The 15258-nt window shown below is 45.3% G+C and overlaps 1 long non-coding RNA gene across 2 annotated transcripts; it reads right to left on the reverse strand.

Moving 5' to 3' along the window:
- Positions 1 to 6824: 6824 nt before the first annotated feature.
- Positions 6825 to 14881, reverse strand: LOC141279676 (uncharacterized). Of its 2 annotated transcripts, XR_012334268.1 has the most exons (5): positions 12663 to 14591; positions 12208 to 12302; positions 11145 to 11313; positions 8180 to 8542; positions 6825 to 7818 (listed from the first exon to the last, which is right to left on the reverse strand). It is a non-coding gene; the product is annotated as an uncharacterized lncRNA (long non-coding RNA). The 2 variants fall into 2 exon arrangements; XR_012334267.1 differs by lacking the exons at positions 12208 to 12302; positions 12663 to 14591 and adding an exon at positions 14598 to 14881 and having other exon boundaries at positions 6826 to 7818.
- Between the last annotated feature and the right edge of the window lie 377 nt (positions 14882 to 15258).

The raw sequence follows: 15258 nt of genomic DNA on the forward strand, positions 1-15258 counted from the left end.
AAGGGGCATAAACATCAGACTCAGGATTGCAGCAGACCCAGGAGAGCACTTCCAGGCGTATTCTGAACAACTCAGCTTTGTTAGAATAAACGGGTAGCTTCACCGAGATAAGTATTTTGAAGAATAACACTCTTTGGAACTCTCAAGGTCCAGGATCGCAGGAACACACATCAGTCTCCCTTGATAACCGTATCTGATACTGGCATATCTCCGTAGAGGAAAATTACTCACCAATTAGGTAAGAAATCGGGCTTCAGAGCACCAAACAAATCATCAGCAGACCAGCAACAGAGGAGGAGTCAGTCCTGATGGGCAGTCTGTCATATGAGGTTACAGAGTATGAAGATAAACTCTTCCAGGAAGCCCTCTTGATAAAAATCTATTTCTGCCTCAGGGGAATTTGAGAAGTCTCTCATAGGGTCAGGAGTCACCAGGGATGAGGTGGCAGGGGTGGGGACGCATGGATCAAGCTTGGAAAGGAGCCCAGCCTGGTGAAGTGCTGAGGTCGAGAAATGGAAGATTGGAGGAAGAAGCCTCATGGGCTCTCCAGCACCAAGACAGGACGGAAGTGATGGGAGTGTGAGAGGAAGACCACAGCCAGCTCAGCCTGCTGGTGCCCAAGAGGAACACGGAGGGCTCAGGATAGAGCAGCCATAGCAGCAGGATTCATTCTGAACGCCACCAGCTGGAGGTCCAGAGCTACCAAGGTAATTCCCTGTCCTGGTCAGAACTGGTCCTAGAACAGTGGCTCTCAAGCTTGGGATACACCACAGTGGTCTGGAGGGCTTGTCAAAACACAGATTGTTGATATTGTCAAAACACCCCAGAGTTTCTGATTCAGTAGGTCTGGATGGGCTGAAGAATTTGGCTTCCTAAGGACTTCCCAGGTAGTGCCAATGCTGCTGGGAACCACTGACCTGGAACTTGATGGGCCAGAGTGCTCAGGTAGCCTTCAGTATCTGAATCTAAGAGGAACTAGAGAGGGTAGGAGTTGATAATTTCCAGCCCGGGCTACTTGAAGGGGTTTTATATAATCAGGAGACTGATAAGCATCAAAAGACAACAATCAGGACAGTGGTGATGCAATAGAAAGAGGAGAGGAAGGGAAAGCTGTTTTAAAGGAAGGAGTTCAAGAAGGAATCTGGGGCTTCCCTGGTGGGGCAGTGGTTGGGAGTCCGCCTGCCGATGCAGGGGACACGGGTTCGTGCCCCGGTCCGGGAGGATCCCACATGCCTTAGAGCGGCTGGGCCTGTGAGTCATGGCAGCTCAGCCTGCGCATCCGGAGCTGCTCCACAACGGGAGAGGCCACAACAGTGATAGGCCCGCATACCGCAAAAAAAAAAAAAAGGAATCTGGCCCTTTGCCCAGAGTAACCACCTGCTGGAAGAGGAAGGAACTGAACCACTGGGTAACACTGCTGACCCACAGCTCTGCTATCACCTGGCTGCCTCTGGAATCATCTAGGAAGGTTTTCAAAAATACCAGGCCTTGGGCCCCGTGCCCGGCAGCCTAAATCAGAATCCCTGCAGGTGGGGCCCTGACCGTGGGAGCGAAAGAAAGCTCCCAGGTGATTCTCACATGCAATTAGGACTGAAAGACACTGGTCTAAGGAGAACCTGATTCTGTCTAAAGGAAGAAAAGAATATATAATCAGGGAATCTATGTAATGAGGAGTTCATCTCCAGTTAACTTAACCTTAGCAAGATTTCCACACTGACTGGTCCTCCCTTGGCTCTGTCCTTGTCAATCCTTCAGACTCCTTTTACTGCTGGTGACATTCCAGAATCTGAGCAGCATCTTTGCTCTGCTCCCCCCACGCCTTGCCAACTGTGAATCACCACTGTGGTCACAGCAGCCAAACATCCTAAGAACTGAAAACACAGAACCAGGCACTTTCTGGAGCTTTCTTTCTTCTTGTCTCTCAGAGGCCTGACACCAAGCGCAAGTTCAAATGGGTTTTTAGTCTCTGCACAGCCACAAGTCTATGAATCATTCATTTTATAACAAATCAAAAATGTAGGTTTAAGAGTTATGAAATGCCCTAGTGAAAAAGAAGATTTATAGATAAGCTAGTCAAGTATTTTATGGATAGATAGTCTGGTTTAGTGAAATATAAGTGAAATTTCACATGAAAGTCCAATATATAAAATGGGCAAGAAGCACTACAGAACGGTGTGAGTGCTATGCTGCTATTTGTGTTAGTAAAAGGAAGGAGGTGAGGGACTTCCCTGGTAGTCCAGTGGTTAAGAATCCACCTGGCAATGCAGGGGACACGGGTTCGATCCCTGGTCCGGGATGATGCCACATGCCGCGGAGCAACTAAGTTCCTGCGCCACAACTACTGAAGCCCGTGTGCCTAGAGCCCGTGTTCCGCAACAGGAGAAGCCACGGCAATGAGAAGCCCGCACACCGCAACGACTCAGAAGTCCCCAGTTGAATAAGGTGCTTGAACATCTCATCTTTCATAAAACACAGATTCAAGAGAAACGCTGGTAAGAGGGATCCTATAAATCCAAAGTAACTCATGGAGAAACCTTTGTGTTTAAATGTTAAATAACCTTTGTACTTACATGTTAATCACACCTATGAAAAAAATGTATAATCTCAGTTCCAAAGGCAAGGGCAATTTACATATTTTGTATTAGTTCATTTCATCAATAAATTGTTCTTTTTTTGGCTAAAAAAAACAAAAAAGAACTCCAACTTTTTTTATTTTTAAAATAAAAATATTTACTTATTTTATTTAATAAAAACTCCAATTTTATCTTGCACTTCTTTGTGTAAGTTAGGTGGGGTGGGAAGTGGTGGTGGTGAGGCAGCCTACCATCTTGATTGGAAGTCCTTTTGGTAAGAACCTTTTTTTTTTAATAAGTTTATTTATTTTATTAATAAGTTTATTTATTTTTTTTTAAATTTATTTTATAATATTTTATTTATTTATTTTTGGCTGTGTTGTGTCTTCATTGCTGCGTGCGGGCTTTCTCTAGTTGCAGCGAGCAGGGGCTACTCTTCGTTGTGGTGCATGGGCTTCTCATTGCAGTGGCTTCTCTTGTGGTGGAGCACGGGCTCTAGGCACATGGGCTTCAGTAGTTGAGGCACGTGGGCTCAGTAGTTGTGGCTCACGGGCTCTAGAGTGCAGGTTCAGTAATTGTGGCGCACGGGCTTAGTTACTCCGCGGCATGTGGGATCTCCCCGGACCAGGGCTTGAACCCGTGTCTCCTGCATTGGCAGGCAGATTCTTAACCACTGCACCACCAGGGAAGTTCGAGCTTCCCTGGTCTGGAACTAATATCCTACATGCTGCGTGCTGTGGCCAATATAAAATTTAAAAAAAGTTTTTAAAAACTTAAAAAAAGAAAGGAGGTGAGACAATATGAGGTGGGTGTGGGTAACCTCTAGAAAGATAGACAGGAGATGGTGACCTTGGTTTCCTGCAAGGTGGGGGACTAGGGACACGGTAGTAAGAAGACTTTTCACTGCGTATGCTTTTGTACCTCTTGGATTTTTAATAATGTGCATGGATCACCTATTCAAAATTAATTTCTTAACAATTAATTTTTCGTAGTAGAGCTGTTACGGTTGGAGCAGGCTGGACCTCACCTTGACCCCTCTTCCCCTCGCTCTAAACCCTCACCCCCAGACGAAGCCCCATCAGGACTTCTAATCCTATGAAGTTCATCAGAAGATGGGTGCCCCCCTACCATGGGATCCAGTTAGAGGACTGCTGAACATTTTCAACCCCACATTTTTTAGCCAGAATTGATTCCTAGAGAGGCCAAGTGACTGGCTCAAAGTCACACAACTAACAAATAAACCTAAATCTCCTCATTCTTTCTTCAATGTTTTTTCCATGAGTCCTGAAATATAATCCCTTCAACAGAGCAGATCAGACATTTGTTGAACTTCTATAGCTATGCCTAAGAGATACTATTCACACATGCACACATCAGTGGCAGAGAAAACTTATTGACCACATACCAAATAAATAAGCACAACCTCACTATCACAGTATTGATTATATGGCAATAAGCACCCTCACCATTAGTGAAAGTTCATGTTATTAAAGGATTATGTAGCTTATTTGGATATTTTTTAGTATGAGTCACAAGACAAACATTTGGAAGATGAAAGCACCATATATAGAAAGCAGCCCCGTTGCTTTTCATTGGTGCTGGCACAGCCCCACTGGCCACTAGGTGGCGTAGTGTCCTAACAACAGTAAAGCCGCAGGCCTAACGCTCTTAGAAAGTAAAACCGTGAATTAATATCCCACAAGTGACCCACCTGGCTACACACACAGCCCTGAGGCCCAGACGGAATTATTAGTACAAATTCCAAGTAATTCCTCTATCTTGGGCAGAATCTGGTCAGCAGCAGTGTGTTTTTGCCTAGAGCAGTGTTTAGTTTTGTTATTTTGTTTTAATCCAAAATGCCTTTAGGTGGAGCAGGCCCTCGCAGAACACCCACCACTCTCTAATGTCTTATTTTGGGCTTATCCACACACTTGCATGGTCCCTGAGGCATGAGGTTGGGATCCCTGCTGAAATGTCTTCCTTAAATACACAATGACTCCACAGTTACAATCGAAATGATCTCTCCAGTTATCTGGGGCTTTCCCACCTCCATTTATCTTTTCTCAAGTCATTCTTCCACAATGACTCCTCCATGGCATGTCCATTGTTTTGCAATCTTTCTCGTTCTCTTTTTTCTTTTTAATTAATTAATTTATTTATTTATTTTTGGCTGTGTTGGGTCTTCGTTGCTGCGTGCGGGCTTTCTCTAGTTGTGGCGAGTGGTGGCTACACTTCTTTGAGGTGCGTGGGCTTCTCATTGCGGTGGCTTCTCTTGTCACGGAGCACGGGCTCTAGGCGCACGGGCTTCAGTAGTTGTGGGGCACGGCCTTAGTTCCTCTGCTGCATGTGAGATCTTCCTGGACCAGGGATCGAACCTGCGGCCCCTGCATTGACAGGCAGATTCTCAACCACTGGGCCACCAGGGAAGTCCCTGCAATCCTTCTCATTCTTGAAGGCCCAGATTCAATGTCACCTTCCTCAATCATACCAGCCTGAAGTGCATTTTTCCCCTACTCTGACCTCCCAGGGCATACAGAGCGTGTACTACTTAGTTTGTGCTTCTTTTCTGCTCCATTCCATTAGCTGTCTTTCATAAGTCTCAGCTATTTGTAAGTTCTCTGAGGGAAGCAAAGAGGTCTGCCACTTCATGTGTGTGTGCGTGTGTGTGTGTGTGTGTGTGTGTGTGTAATGGTATCCTGTACAGTGCCCTACCCTGCTTTTGATTTCTTCTAACTGAAAAGCTATGTGAACACCTCCTTAATGGGGACTAATAGGAGACACGGTGGTTTATAAAAAAGTCTTTTTTAGAATATCATGAAAGAAATAATTTATTGATGCAAGTGAAACCGTGCACCTCATATTGGGACTTGAACTCACACAGCTGGCACTCGAACCCGGCCTAAACCCACAGTCTTTCAACTGAGATCACACACTTGTTTTCAGGGCTTAATGAAGCTCAGGTTTTTGATGTCATATTGCAGAAAGAATTCAGTGAGACAAAGTGATAGGTAAGAAGTGGATTTACTTAGAAGCACACTCCACAGACAGAGTGTGGGCCATCTCAGAAGGTGAGAAAGGCACCAGGGTATGGTGTTGTCACTTTTTATAGGAGTGGGTAATTTCATAGACTAATGAGTGGGAGGAGTATTCCAGCTATTTTAGGAAGGGGTGGGGATTTCCAGGAATTGGGCCACCGCCCACTTTTTGATCCTTACGGTCTTGGAACTGTCATAGTGCCTATGGGTGTGTCATTTAGCTTGCTGATGTGAGCGTATACTGAGGCTCAAGGTCTAGTGGAAAAAGTTGACTTGTCCACCATCTTGGACCCATTTGGTTCTAATCAGTTTATGTCATGTCCTCGGGCCATGTCATTCTTTCAAAGGTTGTGCCCTGCCTCCTTCCCTCCTGTTTCACAAGTATATGAAAAGTTAAAACTAAGCTACAACTTCATTGTCTCCCCAGGTACTAAGGGGATGTATCACAGGGTTCAGTATAAGATCTGGACTTGGACAGCCTGGGTACACATCATTGCCTCACCTTTGACAAGCTGGGTAACCCTGAGGGAGTTACTTCACCTGCTAATAATAAGATGATGATAGCACCTACTTCAGAGGATTTGTTTTTATTAATATTTTACTTTGAAATGACTTTAGAAACATTGCAAAAATTGTAGAGAGATTCTATTATACAGTCTTCACTCAGCTTCCCCTACTATTAACATCTTACATAAATGTAGCTCAATGATCAAAACCCGGAAACTGACATTGGTATAATACCATTAACTACATCTACAACTTTGTTTGAAATTTCACGAGTTTTCCCACTGATTTCCCTTTTCTGGCCCAGGATCCAATCTAGGTTCCCATATTGCATTTGGGTATCAGGTCTTCTTCCTCTCCTCCAATCTATGATGCTTCTGGAAAGCCCAGGCCAGTTATTCACAATATGTGTCTCATGTTTTCTAATGAGTAAATTGCCGTGATGCACTTTGGGCAAGGATGTGATGTTGTGCTCTTCTCAGCGCATCATATGTGGGAATACATGATGTTGCTTTGTCTTATTACTGAGAAGGTTAACCTCGATCACTTGAATAAAGGGGTGTATGGGGGATGTCTCCACTGTAAAGTTACTATTTTCCTCCTTGTAATTAAAAAATATTTGTGAGGAGATACTTTGAGACCCTACAAATATCCCATTTCTCATCATACTTTCACCCACTGATTGTAGTGACTGTCAATAGTTCTTACCTGCAATGATTATTACTGCGGTGTTTGCCCAACAAAGATCTTCTGTATCTCTCATTCCTTCCACATGTATTAACTGAAATTCTACTGTAAGGAAGAACTGCTCCTCCCTCCGGCCCCTGCCACTTATTTCTTTGGAGGGGTTTTATGAAGATGAAATGAAGTAAGACATTTACAACAGTGCCTGGCACACAGCGAAGGCTCAGTAAGTGTGAGCCAATTCTTTTTATTTATTTATTTATTTATTTTTGCGGTACGCGGGCCTCTCACTGTTGTGGCCTCTCCCGTTGCGGAGCACAGGCTCGGGACGCGCAGGCTCAGCGGCCATGGCTCACGGGCCCAGCCGCTCCGCGGCACGTGGGATCTTCCCGGACCGGGGCACGAAACCATGTCCCCTGCATCGGCAGGCGGACTCTCAACCACTGCGCCACCAGGGAAGCCCATGAGCCATTTCTAATGTCATTAGTAAGACAATATGAAAGTTTTCTGATTAATGTAGGCATTTTCTGGTTCAGAATATGTACTTCTAATATGTTTAAAGGTGTTTCAAAAGAGTATAGCATATTAATTTGCTAGGATTCCATGACAAAATACCACACACTGAGTGGCTTAAACAATAGAAGTTTATTTTCTCGCAGTTCTGGAGGCTGGAAGTCCAAGATCAAGGTGACAGCTGATTTGGGTTCTTCTGAGACAGCTGATTTGGGTTCTTCTCTCCTTGGCTTGCAGATGATCACCTTCTCCCTGTATCCTCACATGGTCCTCCCTCTGTGTGCAAACCCCTGGTGTCTCTTCCTGAGCCCAAATTTCCTCTTATAAGAACACTAGTCATGGACTTCCTTGGTGGTCCAGCAGTTAAGAAGCCCGGTGCAGGGTGCCCGAGTTTGATCCCTGGTCAGGGAACTAAGATCCCACGTGCCGCAACTGAGCCTGCGCACTCTCTAGAGTCCAGGCACCACCGCAACAAGAGAAGCTGCACCACGACGAAGACCCAGCGCAACCTAAATAAATAAATAAATAGATAGATAAATAAATAGATAAACACTAGTCAGATTGGATTAGAACCCACCCTGGTTTAGGACCCACTCTAACGGCCTCATCTTAACTTAACCACCTTTTGAAAAGGCCTTATCTCCAAATATTGTCGCATTCTGAGGTACTGGAGTTAGAGTTGCAGCATACAAATTTTGTGAAGGAATGCAATTCAGCCCATAATATCTACCTACTTACTTCAAAGAACTATCATGAAAAAATCATTGTACATGTGAGAGTGCTTTCAGAATTGGAAAGCACTGTACAGGTATAAAGCAACAGTGTAAAAACCATTGCAACTCTTTGCAACCATTTATGCGTTTCACTTACAAGTTGCTTAAGCATTCCCTTATGATGTTATTAGCACTGTTAATTGAACTGCCGTTTCCTGGTTGTCACAGAGCTCTGGAAGGCAAGCTTCAACCCAGCTGCTGTCTGCGTTATCACACATTCTCACTGAATGGCACCCACAGTTGGTGTGTTTTGCTGGATTTTTTGTCTTCCCGAAGCTCGGGGCTTCTAGTAGCTCTCTTCAGTCTGCGCCAGCTACCTTGACAGAGGCCCAAGGCATCTCCCTCCCTGAGAGAGGAAGCCTGCCTGCCAGCCGGCCAGCAGAGCCCTCATTTCTGCATCCACCAGCTGTGTAGCCTCAGGCAAGGACCCTGGACACCACACTTTGTCTCGATTCCGGGGCTGAGGGAAAAGGATAACAATCTTCACAAGCAGGCAGTGAGGATGAATGAGTTAATCTTTTTTTTTTTTAACCTAATGGTGTGGGCTTAAGATTTTTTATTTTTACATCTTTATTGGAGTATAATTGCTTTACAATGGTGTGTTAGTTTCTGCTGCATAACAAAGTGAATCAGTTATACATATACATATGTTCCCATATCTCTTCCCTCTTGCGTCTCCCTCCCTCCCACCCTCCCTATCCCACCCCTCTAAGTGGTCACAAAGCACCGAGCTGATCTCCCTGTGCTATGCGGCTGCTTCCCACTAGCTATCTACCTTACGTTTGGTAGTGTATATATGTCCATGCCTCTCTCTCGCTTTGTCACAGCTTACCCTTCCCCCTCCCCATATCCTCAAGTCCATTCTCTAGTAGGTCTGTGTCTTTATTCCTGTCTTACCCCTAGGTTCTTCATGACATTTTTTTTTCTTAAATTCCATATATATGTGTTAGCATACGGTTAATCTTTAAGGAGCGTTTGGATAACATAAAATGGGCAAACTCCTATTCATGTCTTTCTAGAACCAGCATCAGACTAAAACACCTGCTACGAAGCTAATCCTTTTATATAACGTTTTCTTAAAGGAAGCAATTTGCAGATTTTCATAAATCTTAGCCTCCTGGAAGTGGGAACAGGACACACATTTCACTCAGAGTCAGTGAAAAGGGGGAATGATCTCCTCCCAATGAAGGTTTTGCTTATCAGAGGCTAAGAGAGGCCAGGGAGAAACTGTGGCCCTTGCCTGCCCTGCCTGCCCTGTGTGCCCTGGGTGAGGGAGAGAAGCCAGGTCTCTTCAGCCCCTGAATCCTCCATCCACAGCTGCCACGTTCCGGGTGTGTGGGAGGAGGGACTGTGCACAGTTTAACTGCTTCCTCTACCAGCTGGCCAAGCACATCACCATTCCTCTGGCTGCCAGTAGCCATTCCTTGCTTTAAGGCCTTTCAGAGTTATGAGTACTTTGACAGCCAAAGATGAGAAGTCCTTCTGAGCCGTTTGGCCACTTTCACAGCACCCCAGGGGAGTTTCTCTGTAGGAACTGTCTTTGTTCACCACGTAGCATTACCTTTTTACAAAACCTAATCCCTCTTCCTGTGAGGTATCCACAGTGAGCATCTAGTTTTTCTGGAGGCCCTATCTCTGTTCCATTTCCTAAATTTCCTTGCCCAACTCTCAGGCAATTATCACCTTCTGTTCGACGACAGCATTCTAGAATGTCTCCTTAATCCAGCCTGCATATGCCCAGCATTGCCTGCCTTCCCTGTCCCTCTCCACCTATTCAAACCTTAAAGTTGAAACAAAATCTCTCCAATACCACCCTATTCCCACATTCTCTTTGAAGTTCCTTGTGGCTATTGTCACACATGTGCCTGGGTGACAGGGGAAAGAAGGGAAGGGAGGGCAACAGGGGCAGACAGAGCAACATTGACAAAATTGTGAGGTAAGCACACGGCCCATCTTGGGGAACTACAGACCATCCAGTAAAGCAAGAGCCCAGGGAGCAAGGGAGAGGGAGAGAGAAACCTGGTGAGGGCACTCCGAGGCAGGTCACAAAGAACCTTTGGAGTGAAGTTCGGACTTTATCAGGAGACGGTGGGAACCACTGAAGGGTTTTAAGTAGGCAAGTGTCACAAACAGATTTGGAAACAACAGGAGACCACCTGGCGCTGTTGCAATAATCCAAAGTTGACAGCGGCGAGGGAAAAGGAGACGTGATGTTAACCTAAGCAGCGTTACTCAAACTGTTGTCCTTGGACCAGGGCCACCTTCTGGATCAACGTCCATCTTCCCACCGTTTTTACTGATCCGCTATGAGATAAGGAACTAGTGCCAGAAAGTAAACCCAAGGCAGTTCTTACTTCAAGAAAGTCTTGCTTTAGGAAAAATTTTTGAAAGTGTCAGTTGAACTAAAAAGTGTGCCTAGTGACATCGTTGATTTACATTCTGGCCCAAGTGCCTTATCTTTGTGGACCCGTCACAAGCAGTTCGCAGACCAGGGATGTAAGCGGCACTGAATCAAAGTACTTTCTGAACCGATGGTGATTTTTTTTTTCTTTTTTTTGCGGTACGCGGGTCTCTCGCTGTTGCGGCCTCTCCCGTTGTGGAGCACAGGCTCCGGACGCGCAGGCTCAGCGGCCATGGCTCACGGGCCCAGCCGCTCCGCGGCATGTGGGATCTTCCCGGACCGGGGCACGAACCCGTGTCCCCTGAATCGGCAGGCGGACTCTCAACCACTGCGCCACCAGGGAAGCCCCCGATGGTGATTTGGGTCAGTGAGAAGCTTGTAGTCATGGTAGGTTAGGAAAGGGAGGGAGACAAGGTATGATTCTAAGAAGAACCAGTAACCCAAGGTGTGGAAGGGATGACGTGCTGAAAGAATGGTACATGAATTGAGTCTCTGAGGGCTCAAACTGAGACGCCAGATCCCAGAGTGGAATTGACCATGGCTTTGAGTAAAGCAGAACTGAGTTCAAATGCCAACATCCTGATGTACAGTGTAAACTTATGCTATTTAGCTAACCTCTCTGAACCTCATTTCCCTGTCAGTAAAACGGAGGGAATAATACCGGCCTCAGAGGGACACGATTCCCATGACACAGCATACATTTGTGCTGTGACACAGCATACACGACACAGCAGGCGTTTGTTAACCATTCCCAAGATCTGGCGCAGGATAAGCACTTGTTGAAAATGTGTTGAAGATCATAAAAAATATGCTCAAAGGTGATGAGAAGGCTGTAAAAAAAAAAAGAATAGTGTGAATAAAGACAGAGTTCGAAGTATGTAGGTTGGCTAGTCTGGAATATCAAACTCTGTAAAAAGGTAGTAAAATCCTGAAGAGCTCTGTCCCCAGCAGAGTTGTAAAGTCCATTTTTCTACCCCATATTCCTTCCTACTCCAGCCTCAGTCCCACATTCCGCGGCCCCAGCCTATGAGTCACCCTGGCTATCCTGTGTCCATCCCTAACCTTGGGTCTTGGTCTGATAACAGGGCTCTGCTTTGGTGCCTGTTTGTTCCCATTCATGTTGTAGGTACCCACCCAATACCCCAGGTCCCTCCACTAGGCCACCTGGACAACTCTGGCCAATCCCCGCCCACAGAGATTCCCAAACGCCCTGCCCCATGGCCGTTGCCCTGATACCTACTTGCAGATAGATGCACTGGAAAACCACCAGAGCCCATTGCCACTTGGTTTGGACCTCTTTACCATTTGCCTGTGGGACTTTAATGTCGTATTGCCATCCCCCTTGGGCACCAAACTTTGTGGTCAGATGGAAACTTATCCCAGTACCTGATGAGTCTGGGGTTCCACCCACCCCTCAGTACCTGCCTCACCTCCAGTGTGACAATCCAATTCTAGATCCAAGCCCATCACTACATGTACCTGGGATGAAAAAAGTATGCTTACAGTAATCTCATATGATCCTTTGTATTTCTCTGGTGTCCATTGTCACTTCTCCTCTTTCATTTCTAATTTTATTGATTTGAGCCCTCTCCCCTTTTTTCTTGACGAGTCTGGCTAAAGGTTTATAAATTTTGTTTATCTTTTCAAAGAACCAGCTTTCAGTTTCATTGAACTTTTCTATTGTTCGTCTCTATTTCATTTATTTCTGCTTTATGATTTCTTACCTTCTACTAACTTTGGGTTTTGTTTGTTCTTCTTTCCTTAGTTGCTTTAGGTGTAGGGTTAGGTTGTTTATTTGAGATTTTTCTTGTTTCCTGAGCTAAAAGAGTACCTTATGTTTATATGGCAATTAACAACTCACAAAGACCTTTCACATTATCTCATTTGACCCTCACATCAAAGTCATGATATAGAAAAGAATCAACTTCCCTATTTTACAGATAAGTGCAAGTGACTTAGTCAGGATGACCAACTGTCCCAGAATGCCCAGGATTAAGAGGTTTCCTGATGTGCAGAACTTCCAGCATTAAAACCTGGACAGTCCTGAGCAAACTGGATACTTAGTCACCCTAGGTCACATAGTTAGTAAGTGACTGAGCTAGGATTTGAACCCAGGGCACCTAACCCAGTACTATAATAGTTGCACTCAATAAATATTTGGTAAATGAATGACACCTACTTAGACTGTTTTCTTTCCACTGCATCATTTGTCTCGCATAAACAGCATCCCCTTCAGACTAATATATAAAGGTCTTATTTGCCTTCCTTTTTCCTGAAATGACACTCAGAGGAAAGGGTAGGGGGGAACACTGCTTTGCATGAGAAAAGCATCCTTGCATTCACTCCCATGTAGGAATAAACACCAATAGTAATAATTTCAAAGAAGGGATTAATTAAGCAGAGTCTGTGATTATCTTAATAAGAGCTTGAAATCAAAAGTGATTGTGGGGCTTCCCTGGTGGCACAGTGGTTGAGAGTCCGCCTGCCGATGCAGGGGACACGGGTTCGTGCCCCGGTCCGGGAAGATCCCACATGCCGCGGAGCGGCTGGGCCCATGAGCCATGACCGCTGAGCCTGCGCGTCCAGAGCCTGTGCTCTGCAACGGGAGAGGCCACAACAGTGAGAGGCCCGCGCACGCAAAAAAAAAAAAAAAAAGTGATTGTGAATGGGCCACTAACCCTGTCAATATGCATACTCTGTCCCAGAATAATCAAAGCTGATTGCATATATGAATATTCAGTACATGTAAATTTGAAATCCTAGAATCAGATAATAATACAGGGTTGTAAGAGATATGAAGTGGTCAGTATATCCCTTTAAAGTCAAGCCTAGGCTCACTGAAACCATCTCAGAAAAGATGACAATCTGTGCTCCTTTTAAATATCTCCAGTGAGAGCCCAAGAACTTCTTCAGGTGTTGCTTTTAACACTTAACCATCATGGAAGGATGAGAGAGAAGGGATTTGTGGAGCGTAGCTACATAGCTCATTATGGAAAATCTTTCCCTTTTCCTTTATTCACCAAGTAGGCTTCTGTACATCAATAACAGAGAAAGAGAGAGAGAGAAAAAAATGTTGTTACCCCAGGAGAGTCTGTGGTTCAGTACTGTTTCTAGTGGTGACACTTATGTAGAAAAGAGCAAGGGTTTCTTTACAACATCAGCATTAAAAGTATCAAAATGTGGCCCTTCCAGGGCCAATGCTAGCTTGGGACTTTGTGCAAATCACAAAAACTCACTCCTCCAAGAGGTCATTTAGAACAAGGTGTCCCATCCTCAGAGCTGTCACAGGCCCTCTCCACGGTACACAGCTTGACCTCTTGGCTAGTTGAGAGGGGGCTGAATGTCAGCCCCACCTTCTTACCCTCTGGCAGACTTTTGGGCAGGGCACAACCTCCAGTCACTGCCACCACCACCCCCCCCACTCCCCGCCCAAGCTTCCGCCAGCTCAAGCTCCCTTCTGTCACCCAGGATGCAACTCTGCTCCAAGACTGTGTCTAACCTTTACTTTGACATATTTCCTTTCTTAGCTTATATCACCTTTCAGGATAATTAAGTCTCAAGACTCAACCCCATTGTAGGACAGCCTTTGTATGCAGCCAACATTTACATTTTTCACCTGTTTACAATCTCTGTATGTATCAAGAAGCTTCTGAATATCCATCATTCATTCAACAAGCATTTACGAGATGTCTATAGTAAGTGTGTCAGGCACCGTACTCGGGACTGAAGTTAGTGATGGAACAGTTACAAAGGGTAGGAGTACTTGAGGCCATTAGGGAAACAGGGAATAAAGCCATTCCAGGAAGAGAGAACAGTATTACACACTCAAGAAAAAATGCTCAGTTAACTACAAGTTAGTTCAGGAGGGCTGGAAGCAGGAAGTCATTTAGAAGTTGGCAGACATGAGCCTAGATAATTCAGTAATTTTCCAGGAAGTTTTCTCCATCTGATCCCTAGAGAAGCAATAGCTTCTGCCCTCTCACTTTGAATAAACATAAAGCAACCAAGGCTTCCTACCCTTCCTCTCTTATTTTCCATTTCCAATGCTTTTCCACTGATGAAGAAATTTTAACCCCTACTTGCATCTTCTTTTCCATCTGTCTTCTGTACTTACCCTACATATTAATCCACATCTGTGTTTGCTGCCGATAACCGCTGGGAAGGGTGGAGTAGTCAGGGTTTCCTGTGACCCAAGAAGAGAAAACAAGAGGGTATCAGCCCTGTGCTATGATTAAGCCACTATGAGTTTCCTTAGAAGTCTGGTTAACCTATCTCAACACAACATCAAATACCTGTCTCTGCTAAGTATAACCTCTTCACTGAGGAGACAGAATCCCTTAAACTCCCAAAGATGCTTTCCAGTGGCAGAAAGGGAACTAAACAAAGGACTGGCTAAATTCGGCCAATATGAATAGCCGCACAAGGGAAGGGAAGAGACTGGGAGAAAGGCTGAGACAAGCAAGGGATAAAGGGGAAGAGGCTCTACGGGAAGTGCTGCTGGCTTTGATCAAGACTGTGGGCCTGACTCTGCGTGCCTGGCCCACCCGCAGGCTCAGCTAGAAGGTCTCCCCCCAGGCTTTCCCTCACTGCCAACCTGAGCTGTTAAAACAGGGATAGAATGTGACCCAAGGGCTGTTAACCCACAGGCTGGAGAATGACCTGTGATGCTGCCTGAGAGTGATAACAATGATCATGGTAACAATGACAGCTCTGATGCCTTGAGGGTTTACAACGTGCCTGGTAGATAGGTTATCTCTTTTAATCCTCACAACAAC

Source organism: Tursiops truncatus, chromosome 1 (assembly GCF_011762595.2).
Source record: "Tursiops truncatus isolate mTurTru1 chromosome 1, mTurTru1.mat.Y, whole genome shotgun sequence".
Lineage (NCBI taxonomy): Eukaryota > Metazoa > Chordata > Mammalia > Artiodactyla > Delphinidae > Tursiops > Tursiops truncatus.